This window comes from Panthera tigris, chromosome D4, assembly GCF_018350195.1.
Source record: "Panthera tigris isolate Pti1 chromosome D4, P.tigris_Pti1_mat1.1, whole genome shotgun sequence".
Taxonomy (NCBI): Eukaryota; Metazoa; Chordata; class Mammalia; order Carnivora; family Felidae; genus Panthera; species Panthera tigris.
This window is the reverse complement of record NC_056672.1, coordinates 83114202-83127566: the sequence shown is the minus strand read 5'-3', so window position 1 is coordinate 83127566 and position 13365 is coordinate 83114202. Positions and strand designations below refer to the sequence as shown.

Sequence of the window (13365 nt, the reverse complement as noted above, 5' to 3'; positions counted from 1 at the left end):
CCGTCCCGGTCCGCGCCTGCCCGAGCTCAGCTCTCCTTTTCCCTTTCGCGGTCCCGGACCCGGACCCAGGCGCTGAGAATTCCTCACCTGGCCCGGCCCTTCCTCCCGCTCTCCCCTGCCCCCACGTCCGGGCCAAGTCCTTGGGTTCCTCCCGGCTGACTCGCCCTCCTCCCCCCCCCCGGCTCCCTCCTTCCTCAGGGTGTTTTATTTGTATCTGTTTGATATTTTCCCCTTCGGTGTTTGCCGCGGAATGTTTTTATTGGTAACGTGTAAGGAGCTTTTGTGAGGTCGTAAAAGGTGAACTTTTGAACTTGGAAAGCGCCCTGGAGCAATTAGCGCAGGCGATAGCCCCGGGAGGCCTGCATTACAAAGGGTGCTCGTACCGGCCGGCAAACGCTCCGGCTGCAAACCCGATTTATTTATTTATTTGCCCTGCCTTCCACCTTTCACATCTTCCTCATTTCCGAATAAAGGGCAGGCTCTCGGAGATCCGCGCCTCCTCCCCTCTCTGCGCCATAAACTCGCAATTCTCTGAAAGATCTAGGACCGAACAGTGTCTAACAAGTAACAGATTTCAAATTGAATGCAAACACCCGGGACAGTTAGGAGGCACTAAAAATTAATTGCTTCAGCAAGAAGCTTCTCAATCAGGACAGTGACCTGGCAGGTGTGAGGAAAGTATCCCGAAAATAGGTCAGTTAGGCGAATGAATGAGGAACTGCAGAAGGAGAGATTTTGGGGTGAATCTGCGCGTTCATGTATTTATTGACTCATCAAGCATTTGCTACTGCCAGTTTAGTAGATCTGGTGTTTTTACCAGTTAAAAGTCTGTTTAGAAAAGAGCCTGGTTAACTTCACTTGATGTGCTGACCAAATAGTGGTATGTTTTAAAAACTCTTGTCCTTTTTTAGGCTGTATGTGATGTGTGCCATCTAGGTGGCTGGCAGTCCCATGAGGTGTCTTTGGAGAATAATTTCTGAATGTGAACATGTTTTGAGATCAATAAAATCCCGTGTCACAAAGGAGGAGGCTGGAATCCATTGAGGGTAGAAGACGACAGTATCATAGGAACAAAGGATTTCTTTAATGCTTTTGATTTTTTTAAGCTTTTAAAGTGGAGATTTGTTTTGGTATTTATGTATGGATGTTGTAAATCCTGATGTAAAATTTACCACGCTGCACTTTTACCTAAGCTACATCTATCTTATAGCCCGTATTAAGTGTATCCATTTTCATAATGTCTTTGTATGTGTGTGTACTTCCTGTACCCACCTGTGCGTTAACATGTAGATGATTGATTTTACTACAGACATTACTTTCAATTCTGCTTGAGAATGTTGTAAGGGAAACCTAGGAACTGCATTTGCTATTAATTATTCATTAGTACATTTTAAAGAACTCATTGGTAATTTTAACTCTTAATCAGATTTCCCATTCATAGTCTCATTTCCTCAATTGGTCAGAACCATTTTAAAGACTCTTATCGAGCATTCCATTTAGGCCAAGGTGGCTTTAATATTTTACATCAGTTCAATTTAGTGCTATAAATATTTCCTTTTTGTTGAAAACACAGTGGGGACTTTGGACAGTTTGGGCTTAAAATACATGAAATGTTGACTGTTGTGGGATATTTTAGTGTAAAAACCAGCATTGTGTACTGTTTTACAATTTATGTTCATTATCTCTTGCGATTATAATTTAACATGCTGCCAGAAGAATTACCAAAATAGAAAAAATAAAAAAGAAAGTTTATCTTTGGCATGGTGGGAACTTGTTTCTTCCTTTTATACTTCCTAATATTTTTCTCCAAAAGTAAGTGAAACTGCTTAAGTTCTAAGCAGAGAAAATGAATTCTTCTGGCTCTGTATCCTAATGACTGATTTACATTTTGTATGAAATATCTGTAATAGATCGCTGTTTAGATAGGAGGTCTTTTGGTTTGTGTCCTGAAGAACTAAACTGGAGGTGGAATTTTAGAAATGCTTTCCTGCCGGAAACGCCATTGATGCTGAATTTACAGTCCTTTAGATGTTTTTTATTATTCTATCGGAACAGAGTTGCTAGCCTTTTGATGCACCATCACCCTTTCAGGAATTTCATGTGCTGACTGCGCTAGATATTTTCAGTTGTTGCTGTAGGTTTTCATAACAAACATGAACTCGTTCAGTCATGATAGAGGGACTCTCCTTTTGGGGTTTCAAAGGGAGACAAAAGATTTGGGGAAGTATGTGCTGAATATTTGTTATATTTTAACAGAATGAGGTAGTAATCTTTTAGATATTCCAAGTAAAGGAAGGTTATAAGCCATTAATCGGTAATTAAAAGCATGTTTTCTGTAACTACACTTCAGAGGAAATGGGGAGAAGTTCGCTAAATAACTTAATGCCTTTTTCCTGGTATGACCATGCCATGCAAATGTTTATCCCTGAAAATATCAGATTTTTTCCATGACAGTTTAACTTTTCAGTTCTGTGACTTTAAAAGTTAATTAGGAGTCCCCTCCGAATTTTCTACTTTCATTAAAAAAAAAAAAGCAACAACATACTCTGGTACTGTTGCTTAGTACAAGTGGCACACAGGTATTTTGTATTAAGTTCGTGACCTCCAAAGAACACTGAAAGGCAACAATGAACAGATTCACTGGTGATTTTGAGCAGCTGAGGTGTGAGATGACCACATTTCTGATCTCATATTTACCACCCATCAAATTCTTTGTGAGCATTTCTGCTCCTTGTAATGAAAATACGATCGTGACATGCTTCCTAATTTGTAAATTATTCTGAATTCCATAGGAAAAAGGTATGTGGTGTGTGTGTATGGCATGTGTTAGCATGTGAAAGGGAGTTAGATGGAGAGGATAATGAAAGAAAAAAAAAACCTGGTAGATTTCCTCAACTACGCCCAAATCCTACATTTCCATATTTTATTCATAATTTCTTAGTTTATAACTTTCCTCCTTTTTCCTGGCGTTGTGGGGCTAAGGTGAAAAATAAGCCTTAGGTTAAAATAACCTATTTTTAGGTTAGTGGAGGGTAGAAATGCCAACTGCTACTATACTGATAAAAAGAAGTTTCTTATAACACTTGTAGTGCTTGTTGTGCAAGTTCGCTTTAAATTGCTAATGATGTTTGGGAGTTTGGGGGCCTGGGGCTGTGTATGTTTCATCTTGTATTAAGATACCATCACTTGGTTTTTATAACTAGGTAGATATTTATTGGTTTTTGTTGAATAAATTGGTCCATTAATGAATTGTGTTGAGATCACAGCTTCTGGCTTCAGAATTTCAAAAGCCAGGATAGCTTCTTCCAAATCAGGAGACTTCGTTTTCAACAAGCTCATCTAGATCTTGGGGGCCTTCTCATAATTTTTGGCTATTTACTTTTGTGTTGTAGCCAAGTTAAAGGATACTTTCTAAGTATTTACATGTATATAATTAGGTTGAAAGTTTTTGAGAAGATAGCTTTTAAGAGCAAATTCTACGTTGTTGGTCAAATCTGTTCTTTTAAAGTAGTACCATAAAAATGCTTTATTTTGTGTGAACCAATCACTTTATATGTGAAAAAGGGTCATAGAAAAATTAAAATTCTGAATCAACAGATAAACAAAACTTGCATTACTACAAAACGTCCTGAAAACAGTTTTGAACAGAAGGTAGCTACTGAATATGCCCATACAAGTAAAGATTTAAAATACTTAAATTTTCATTGCTTTGAAAGTATTTCCCAAACCAAGACATTATAAAAGAAAGCATTTTGTTTCAAACTTTTACATTTTTAAGGACAACGTTTTTCTAGCTCAGGTAATTTCTTAAGGGTTTATGGATGCCTCTGATTGATAGCTAGAGTTCAGAAATACCAGAATTATTAAAGTCAGCAAGAAGTGCTGAGCAGGTGATTTTTTTTTTTTTTTTTCGGGTGTTCAGCCCCTGTTAGAGCCATAGTTTCAGATTTATCTGAGTTTAATCTTAAAAAAAAAAAAAAAAAAACTTTGGATATAACTTTGATAACAGTATTCCGAGAATCAAGTCCAGTATTCTATTTATTACTTGTTTTCCAACATGGCTTGTCTGTATGCAAAGGATAAGGCTATTAGACTATAGATCATGGAAAATTAGAAGAAAGACATTGTGCGATGTCTAACTTGCTTTTCAGTGTGATTTAAAATTAATTGTAAACGAGAGAACTTTGAGAGAATAAAATGCTTCCGACTTTATTTTGTCCTTATTACCTGCTGTTCAACAGCAGCCTGTGTAGAACAGCTTCTCAAGAAAACATTTTTTTTTTTTTTTTTTTTTTTTTTTTTTGCTAGTTATGACTATTTAAATAAGACTTTACTGTGTAACCTGGTAATTCTAATTAACAGTGATTTAGTTGGGGAGCAAACCAGGATTTCCTCAGCTGGCTGCTGGGGAGCTGAATTGCTTTTTTCCCCACCCCCAGCTGCACCAAATCTTTTGATCCCTAAGCTACAGTGGTTGTCATTTGAGAAAGCAAACTGAGAGAAAATAAGTCGTGAAAATAGCCTGCTTTGAGGCTTCACTTGCATTTTTGAATTTTTATTCTTAAAAAAAATTACAGGAATAATTGAATCTTCAAATTTTATATTGAATGGAGCAAACTCATGTCTAAATAGAAAATTCTTGGATTTCCTTAACGAATACACTTCTTTAAAAATTTTGGGGTTGTTTTAATACTGATAATCAGTATTTCAGAAGGGAAATTATCCTAATTATAAATTCACAGGAGGCATTCCAGTGCTTTGAATTTCGTTAGGAATGGATGTTTGGGGGAAAGGAGCCTTTATGCAATGGACAAATTTTCATTCAAGGTAGTTTGTGGTTTCTAAACCATCAGAATTATATAATTCCAAATAACGAATCAGAAATTCTTCAGTCATATACTAAATAAACTCTACAATGTGTTATAATAAGAGTTAACTTTAAAAAATATATTCAAATAAAGAGATTTTTGGATCCTAATTGCAGATTGTACACCCTTCAGTTTGTTTATACCAGAGAAGCTATTCAAGCATAAACCACAGATGGCAGTAGTAGCATATTTTTCTATTTTCTAGAGGGATTCTTGCCTTTAAATTGGTGTCAATTCAATGGGCACTGTTGATAAGTCAGCTGGCAAGTGTAATGTTTCCAAAACCAATTCCCTAGGCAGTGACATGTAATGTATTCCGGAAACAAATCCGAGCATTTGATTTGAAGGTACACTCTGTGGGTGGTTTGGACCAGAATAGTGACTTTGTCAAAGGGAAAATTATGAAGAGAACTTCTTAATAGTGATCGAGGGTATCGAGTAATAAACACACTGGAACTGTAGCTGTGATATTAGCATAGGATGTATTTGTATTAACCATAGATATTTGCTTGAACAATGGTTTGTGTTGGAAACAATTTATAATTCATTTTAAAATATACTTAAGAATCATAATTTTGAGAGAAGTACACAACTAAATTCGTCATGTGGAAGAGGTGGATAGCCTCCACTTTTATTTGCAACTTTTTACATTTCATAGTATGGAATTTTAGATCTGTCTGTAAAAATACTTCAGGGTGGGTTCTGCTTGCTCTTTCAGTCATCACTGTAGTGTCAAAATTTCTGTGTTCTTAATTTTCTCCTTTAAAAACACTGATTGAAAAAAGGACATAATTCATTAAACAAATTTTTAAACTTCTTATGATATTTCCTTTGAGTTCAAAGGAAACAGAGGTGTTATCATCTAGTTTAATACTCGGGCACATATCTGTAACAAATTTGTGCCAAAATGAAGAATGGGCTGATTGAGTGAAGGGAACTGCCTTAACCTATATCTAGTTTTCATTTAAAAAATTAATTTTCTGTAACTCATGCACTCATTTCAGTCTTGAAGCTGTGTCATTTTGGAAGGATTAAACATTCAATCTTTTTAACCATTTGTTAACTCCTTATAGATCAAATGCAATGTTGTTTGTATCACAGCTCTAATTTATTCAATTTAGTTTTTCTCTCACAAAAGAAAAGACACAACACTTCTATGAAGTCTTACTCTCTATCCTGCTTTCTCATCTCTTGCCTTTTAAAATTTATAAATGATTAATGAAATGGTACTCAGATGGATTTATTGTTTTCTGTCATTCATCATTTGTTGATCATTCATTACTGGAATGTTTGTTTCAGACTTAATTTCTTCCCATTCATTGAGTCCTTAAATGTTATTACTATAATATCTAAACCATTGGTTTTCAAAGTGTGGTTCAAGAATCCCTGGGGAGAGTCCTTGAGACCCTTTCAGGAGGTTCTTGAAGTCAAAACTATTTTTATGATAATATGGACATTACTTGCTTTTTTCACCACATTAACATTTGTACTGAAGTCGGAGAAACAATGGTGGGTAAAAACTGTTGGCGCCTTAGAAGAAATCAAGACACCAAACTGCACTAGTAGTTATTGTGTTTGTCCCCTCCATGCACTTGTATTTTTTTTAAAAAAAGCCATTTCACCAAAGCCTGTGTTTGTTGAAGGGGTAAAAATTATTAATTTTATTAAATCTCGACCTTTGAGTACATATGTTTTTGATATTCCATTTGAGGAAATGGCAAATAGGCAAGTACACACAAAGAATTTCTGTTGCATGCCAAAATAGAGTAGTTGTTTTAAGGAAAAGTGCTTGTGCAGTTGTGAACTGAACTAGTAGCTGCTGTTTTTCATGGAACACCATTTTCACTTGAAAGAACAATTGATAAACCAAGGTTTATTCGGACCTACGTATTTGGCATTCCATGTTTTTGGAAAATGAACAGTGAATTTGTTATGTCGAGGGAAACAGAGTATTTGTTGCTGGTGAGTAAAATTTGAACTTCCAGATGACAATTAGAATTTTGGAAAACTCATATCTGCCACTTTGAGCTTGACAGCTACCCAATACTTATGCCTTTTCTGATGAAATTGATGGTGATATTGTTAACATATGTGAGGGTTTTTTTTGATACTGTACAATGAAATTTGTTAACAATTTGAAGATCTTATTTCAGTGAAGGAATATTTTCCAAATCACTGATGTATCATGTTAAAAAAAAAATCGTGCATGGGGTAAAAGTTCAGTTGAAAATGTCAAATAGACCAATGGATTTTAATGTGACAAAGTACACAGAGTTCATTGATACAGTTTTATATTTCACATTGAACTAACCATTAAGAATCTACCACTCGCTGAGTCTTGGTGTATTATCAAAGAAAAATATCTATAGTTATTTTAATAAGCAAATACTTCTTCTTTTCCAATTATAAATCTATGAGAACAGATTTTCTGCCAAAACAGTTTATCACAACATACTGAAAGTTGACACATACAGGAGAATCTAGCTGCCAGAATTAAGTCAGATGTTAAAAGGGATTACCGAAAATATAAAACAATGCTAATCTTACCAAATTTTTTGTTTTGTTGTAAAATAGTTATTTTTCGTAAAAACATTTATATAACATGTGACAAGTTTATTATTACTTTTAGATGAATAGATATTTTAAAAATTTCATGGTTTTACAGTATGATAAATATTGATAGATATAACTCATATAAATAATAGCTCTTTGAGGTCCTTGATAACTTTTAAGAATGTTAAAGGGGTCCTAATCACTCAGACCAAAATATGAGAACCTTATTCTAAGTGAATGAATTTAATGTGTAAGAAAATGGTGACTTCACAAGATACTATTGTTAGTACTTTGTTACTTTGGGTTGTCCTTTCCTCTCCCCCTCCTGCCTCCAAAGGGACTACAGAAGAAAAAAAAAAAAATGGAAAGAGTTCCTATCATTTTAAATTTTCTTTGCTTGACTAAATGAAGTGTGTCCTAGTTCACCTTGAGTTCTCTGACAGGCTTTTGTTACCTGCTACATGAAACCTGTTGCTTAACTGTTAATTTGTGGTAGAAAATTTCCAACAGAACCTGTTTCCTCATGAAAGGGAGATTTATAATTGTGGAAATAAATCTTACAACACAAAAATACTTAATAAGAGTCATTGCTGTAAAAATAATGGCATATTTATATGGGATAAAAAAGATCCTATCTTGCTTTTTAAAACTTCCAAGAATAACTTGCTTGTTTGTTCAGATAAATTTGGCTTTCACAGAGTCTTCTAAAGTTGTGGTTTTGGTAATGTTATTCTGTAGATTGGTTTGCCTTTTAACCTGGTTTTCACTGAGGGATGTGGTAATAAAGCCGGTATAGAAGAAGCATCTCCTCTTCTGGTCTAAGAATACCCTTTCCTAGTGTGAGTAACATTTTAGTGTAAGTCAATTGCTATGTTGTTAAAGAGTTAGGGATTTACTCCTAAGGGTAGTTGCTATGTAGAACTCATTCTGTAGTGAGTTTGCTGGCAGAAGAAATGTCACATAACAATGTGAATAACAATAAGGACTTACTGGATCAGAACTTAAGATGAAGCTTGGTGGGTAATGAAAGATCAATGAGATATTTAGGTTTCCTTCCTTGAGAGCTCTGTAATTGGTGTTCTTGGAGTTTCACATAGTGTGCCTTTTAAAGCATTTTTGTATTCTTTGGGGGTTGCAGCTTAGTCATAAGATACAAGTCTTTTTTATTTTAAGACTTGGATTTTATTTCAAGTTTCAGATGGAATTTTATTTTTTTATTTTTATTTTTTTATTTTTTTTTCAGATGGAATTTTAAAATGCATTCTTCATCAATTGAGTTAAATCGTTTTAATTACTAAAATTAATAACTGAGACAGATTTTTTTCTCCCATATTCTTGCTATACTCTTGAAATCTAACCTGTCAGGAGACTTCCTCTCTAGCCTTACAGTCCTTCCTCCAAAATCCCTTTTTACCAGGATAATAAACCACCTGGGGGAAACCCCCCACTGATATCTATTTAGAGGGCTTTGTTTTTTGGAAGTGGCAGTAGTAGTCTGACACAGAGGAAGGATTTTGGTTAGATGGTGTGAGAGGGAAAGAGCATGGACTCGAGTGTGGCAGAACAAAGATCACAGGTATGTGACTTTGTCACTTGACTTCTCTGAACTTTGGTATTCACATTTAATAATTATAGCAGCTAACATTTATGTATAATATTCTAAACACCTTACATATATTAACTCAGTTTATCCCCATAATGCTATGAATTAGGTGTTCTGTTATCCTCTCCATTTTGCAGATGTGAAAACTGAAGCCCATAGAGGTTAAGCCCCAAATTTCACGGTTAGTAACATTATAAATAATGTTTCCTAGATTTAATCTCTCCCCACTCCCATACTGTAACTTTGAAATTGACTGTAGGGTTATTAGGATTAGTGACAAGGTCTTTATAAAGTGCCAACCATATCTGTCCCAAAGCAGACACTTGTGGATCCAGACCATTTATAGTTGTTGAGGAGGCCCAGAACTCAGCTTTCTGTAGGTAGTCACAGAGATCCACTTTTAGAATTGCAGGTGACTTTTTCTTTCTCTCATGTGGGCTTTAATAAGCCAACCAGGAAACAATTCTGTGGAGTCAGGGACAATCCTTGGTGACTCTGAGTGGTGCTAAGGAAAGAGGGGTTTTGAGGTACTCAAGGCAGGGATAACTATCTCTCTTGTAGCTGTGTCCTCAACACTAAACACAAGGAATTGGTGTTTTATGAATGTTGAATGAATGAATGAAAAGTCAGGTCAGGAGTCTTGAGTCTTGATTTTATCAGGGTCCTTTGGATTTGAGTCCTTTGCTGGTAGTCAGAGAAAGTCTACAAAACGAAAGAATTTTCTTCTCAGTCACTTGGGAAAATTGACCAATATCTAAGTCAAGCAGTGTGTTTCAAGCTAAATCCAGAGTTTGATGGGCCCTGAAACCAGAATGTAGTTTCTATTTGGAAATGTGGCTCTCCTTGTAACTGAAGTGACTAGATATACCAGATTAAGAAGAGATAGCCAGTAAACTCCTGGTTGTTTGCTTGACTGTTTTGGGATATTCACTTTAGGAAAAGATGGCTTTGTCCTTTGTATCTTTTTTATTTCTGCCACACCAAAGCTGGCTGTATGGAAGAGAAGAGAACCAATCCAAGAAAGTTGATGTAACTTTTTGAAGATGGAAATACAAGAGCCAGTTTTCCAAAGCTTGTAAAACATAGAACATGATTTCCCAGCAAAGAGAGATACAGTGAGAAAAATGTGGCAATGTGGGTTAATAGATTATGGTAGCAGTATAGTTTGAGTAGAGAAGGACTTGAGAGAGAAGGCCAACCACATTATTTGGGGAGGTAGGAGGCCTAGGAACTCATTGATAGGCCTGAGTTTTGCCTGGGTTCTGATTCTAACACTGTAACAAAGCTCTGAGTCTGTATGGATCCACCTCTAAAATGAAGGAGCTAAATTAGATAATCCCTGAAGGAATTTTCCAGCTTTATGATGGAATGAATTGGGTAAAACAGGAAGTTGCAATTTAGGAAAGCCCTGCCTAAAGCAAATAGTTGTGATACAGCACAGATTCTCTGGGATGATTTTGATTTCAGATACCCTCAAAGAATGTTTGTATTTACCATACTTTGTTTCCCTGTTTTGATTTTAGAACACCTGGCTGCTTTCAAGTCTGTAGGATCACATAATTTACATGACAGATTCCATTCTCTGTGTGCACTTTTATAGAAATGTTTACAATTACAGTTCTAATGCTATCATTTGTAATGTAAACTTGAAATTAGATGTAGAGTTTTCGTTTATTTTTTTCTTTTTAAAAATGATCACTTTTCCCCCCATTTATAACCCCTCCGTGGTACACTTTCTCTTTCCTAAGTACAATTTCATTCATTGAGTCAAACCTATAATTTCAGTTTTTCTCTCATTCCTTGTAAAGGGATTTTATCTGCAAAATGCATTCAGCATTGAGAAGGGTTCTGTCCTCTTAAGATTAAATGCCCTGCATTTGAGAACTTGGATTCATTAAGGAAAATTGCAAAACTTCCTTAAATGCTGTAGGTCTGTAAAAAAGGGAACCCAGCAGGAAAGGGGCAGCAATGCATGGGGGGAGGGGAGAAGTGGAGGGGGGGGGGCAGTAAGCAAGGGAGCTGCAGTTGAAATATTCATCAATCATTTTACTGGCACCAGGAAACCAATCAGCCTTTTAGAGGAGAGAACTTAATCAATCACCTAATGTGGGAAATTACAATTGCTTTCCCACACACAAAAATATTCTCTTACTTGCTGACAGATCAAATCTGAAAGATAGTTGGGCTGGCCAGTATCCAGAGCTAACTGATGGCAAGCAGTTACTGAAAGTACTACTGTGATGAAGAAATGCACATAGCATTTGAAGATAAAATTTCCTATCTGCTTTGAGCCTTTTCAAAATCTTTCATAGTGAGTTTGCTTTTCATAAAGTGTCTTCCATTAATAAGAAACCATTACAGAGCACATATGGGTAATACAAAGGGTGTGAAACACTAAATTTATTGTCCAAAGCTAGTTTAAGGAGCATAGATGGGGCTTCTGGCTGGAGAATACCCAGTGTTTCCAGTGCCTCATTTGGAAAGCAACTTTAGAGCATTGTCTAAAGGGACATATCCTGGGGAACAAAGTTGGAAGTGCTTGCATATAAATAAAAGCTGGAGGGGGATTTAGCTGTATCTTGTATTTAGATTTTAAATGACGTGATCTCTGAGCTATGTTCTTGAATTGCCTATGGCCCTTAGATACTTAGGTGTGAGCTGCCTAAGAATCCAGTATTTTTAAAGTTAGAAATGCACGATCATTGTGGAAAATACAGAAAATGAAGGAAAAGGAAAATTACATATATTAATCTTGCCTTCAAGCAACTTGCATTAACATTTTCTGATTTTTTCTTCTAGATTTTTTACAAATCCTAGTTTTTTGCTTGTGATTGTACAGTATATGCCATTGTTTTATGCTTTTTTTTTTTAAAGTTTAAGCTTTTTTCTCAAACTTTATACAATCAACCTGAATTCATTTAAAACTGTTAATAGTATATCACAGTCCATCGTTCTTAATTGTCGGACATTTAGTTTTTAGTTTCTCATTTTATAACAGTACTAACCCCAGACCATTTTGTGCTTGCTTTTAATTTGGCTTATTTTGCAGGGTAGATTTTTAGAAGTATATATCTACCTATTGCACCTTCTTCAACAACCAGTTTAATTTACACTAAGATATTTTGTATACTAACATCTAGGTCTGTTAGCAGTACTTTTTTTTTTTTTTTTTTTTTTTTTTTTAAATAAGTGCCTGATGCTCAAGATAGAATTGAGATGTGGTGATAGGCTATTCTGTTCTCATTTTTTAGAGAGAAAGTCATTCCTAATGCCTTTTGTCCCCTGAATCTTTTAGATTTCTGGCACCAGCCCTCCCATGCACATTGCATTCCACCCCCACCTCCATCCTACTATCTCTAGCCTGGTCAGAGCAGTGTTTAGGGACCCTTCTGAGGCTGCCGTCTTACTCTTAAAGATTATTAGGGAATGGGTGGCAAAGACACTTTGGAGCCTTCGCTGGTTGCCTCTAAAAATCTCAGAAGGATGGATTGGTGGTGTGACTGTGTGTGTGTGTGTGTGTGTGTGTGTGTGTGTGTGTGTTCCAATACAAATATAATACCTTCCTCAAAGTCTTGAATATATCCAGAAGCTTGTGACTGAATTTGGTTAGAAATTAAATACAGGGAGAGAGAAGTTAAACTTGCATTCCTTTAGAAATCTGTATAATCCCCCTCAGTTCTTCAGTGGCTGACTTTTATCCTAATCCTGCATGGGGTTTTATAGTGAAAAAGACCTAAATAAATCTTGTACTAATTTGAAAGGCATTGGCAGTTTTTAACAGGGCTGGTTTTAGAATGGAAGTTAGTAACATTTTGGGATTCTGGTGATCTACAAATTTTGAATTAAAACATAAATGATATTTGCTGAAATTAAAGAGTTTTCTAATTTGTAAAGTTTATGTTTGTTGATTGAGGAGGGTAAACACAAATGTTTGAAGATCATTTGCTCTCCTTCTTTGTTTTCACCACTGGTGGTCAGAGAACTTGCAATTTGCCAAAACACAGTCTTTATAATGCTCTTTAATAAGAAAGTAAATAAGCCAGCTGCTCTTTCCCATAACTATACCAGTTGCAAACTTCTTCAAATCCTGGTTAGTAATTAAAAGCCTTGAGATGACCTTGAATCTAACTGAAATACAAAAAGCTGTCCTGAGTTAAATTTATAGCTTTTGTTGATTGCAAAAGAGATTAGGAAGAATCACATTCTGTTTGCTAAAAACATTAAAGGTAGCCTTGTGTAGTGTACATTGAAGATGAGAAATACAAACCACTATTAAAGTGCAAAAAAGAGGCCTGGAATGGACTTGAAAAAAATTAAGTTTGTCATCTCTTCATTGAGCAT

The 13365-nt window shown here is 35.6% G+C and overlaps 1 protein-coding gene across 3 annotated transcripts in view; it reads left to right on the top strand.

The window, feature by feature from the left end:
* The window catches only part of NR6A1 (nuclear receptor subfamily 6 group A member 1), a 224907-nt gene that overhangs the window by 1097 nt on the left and 210445 nt on the right, over positions 1-13365 (top strand). The window lies entirely within an intron of this gene.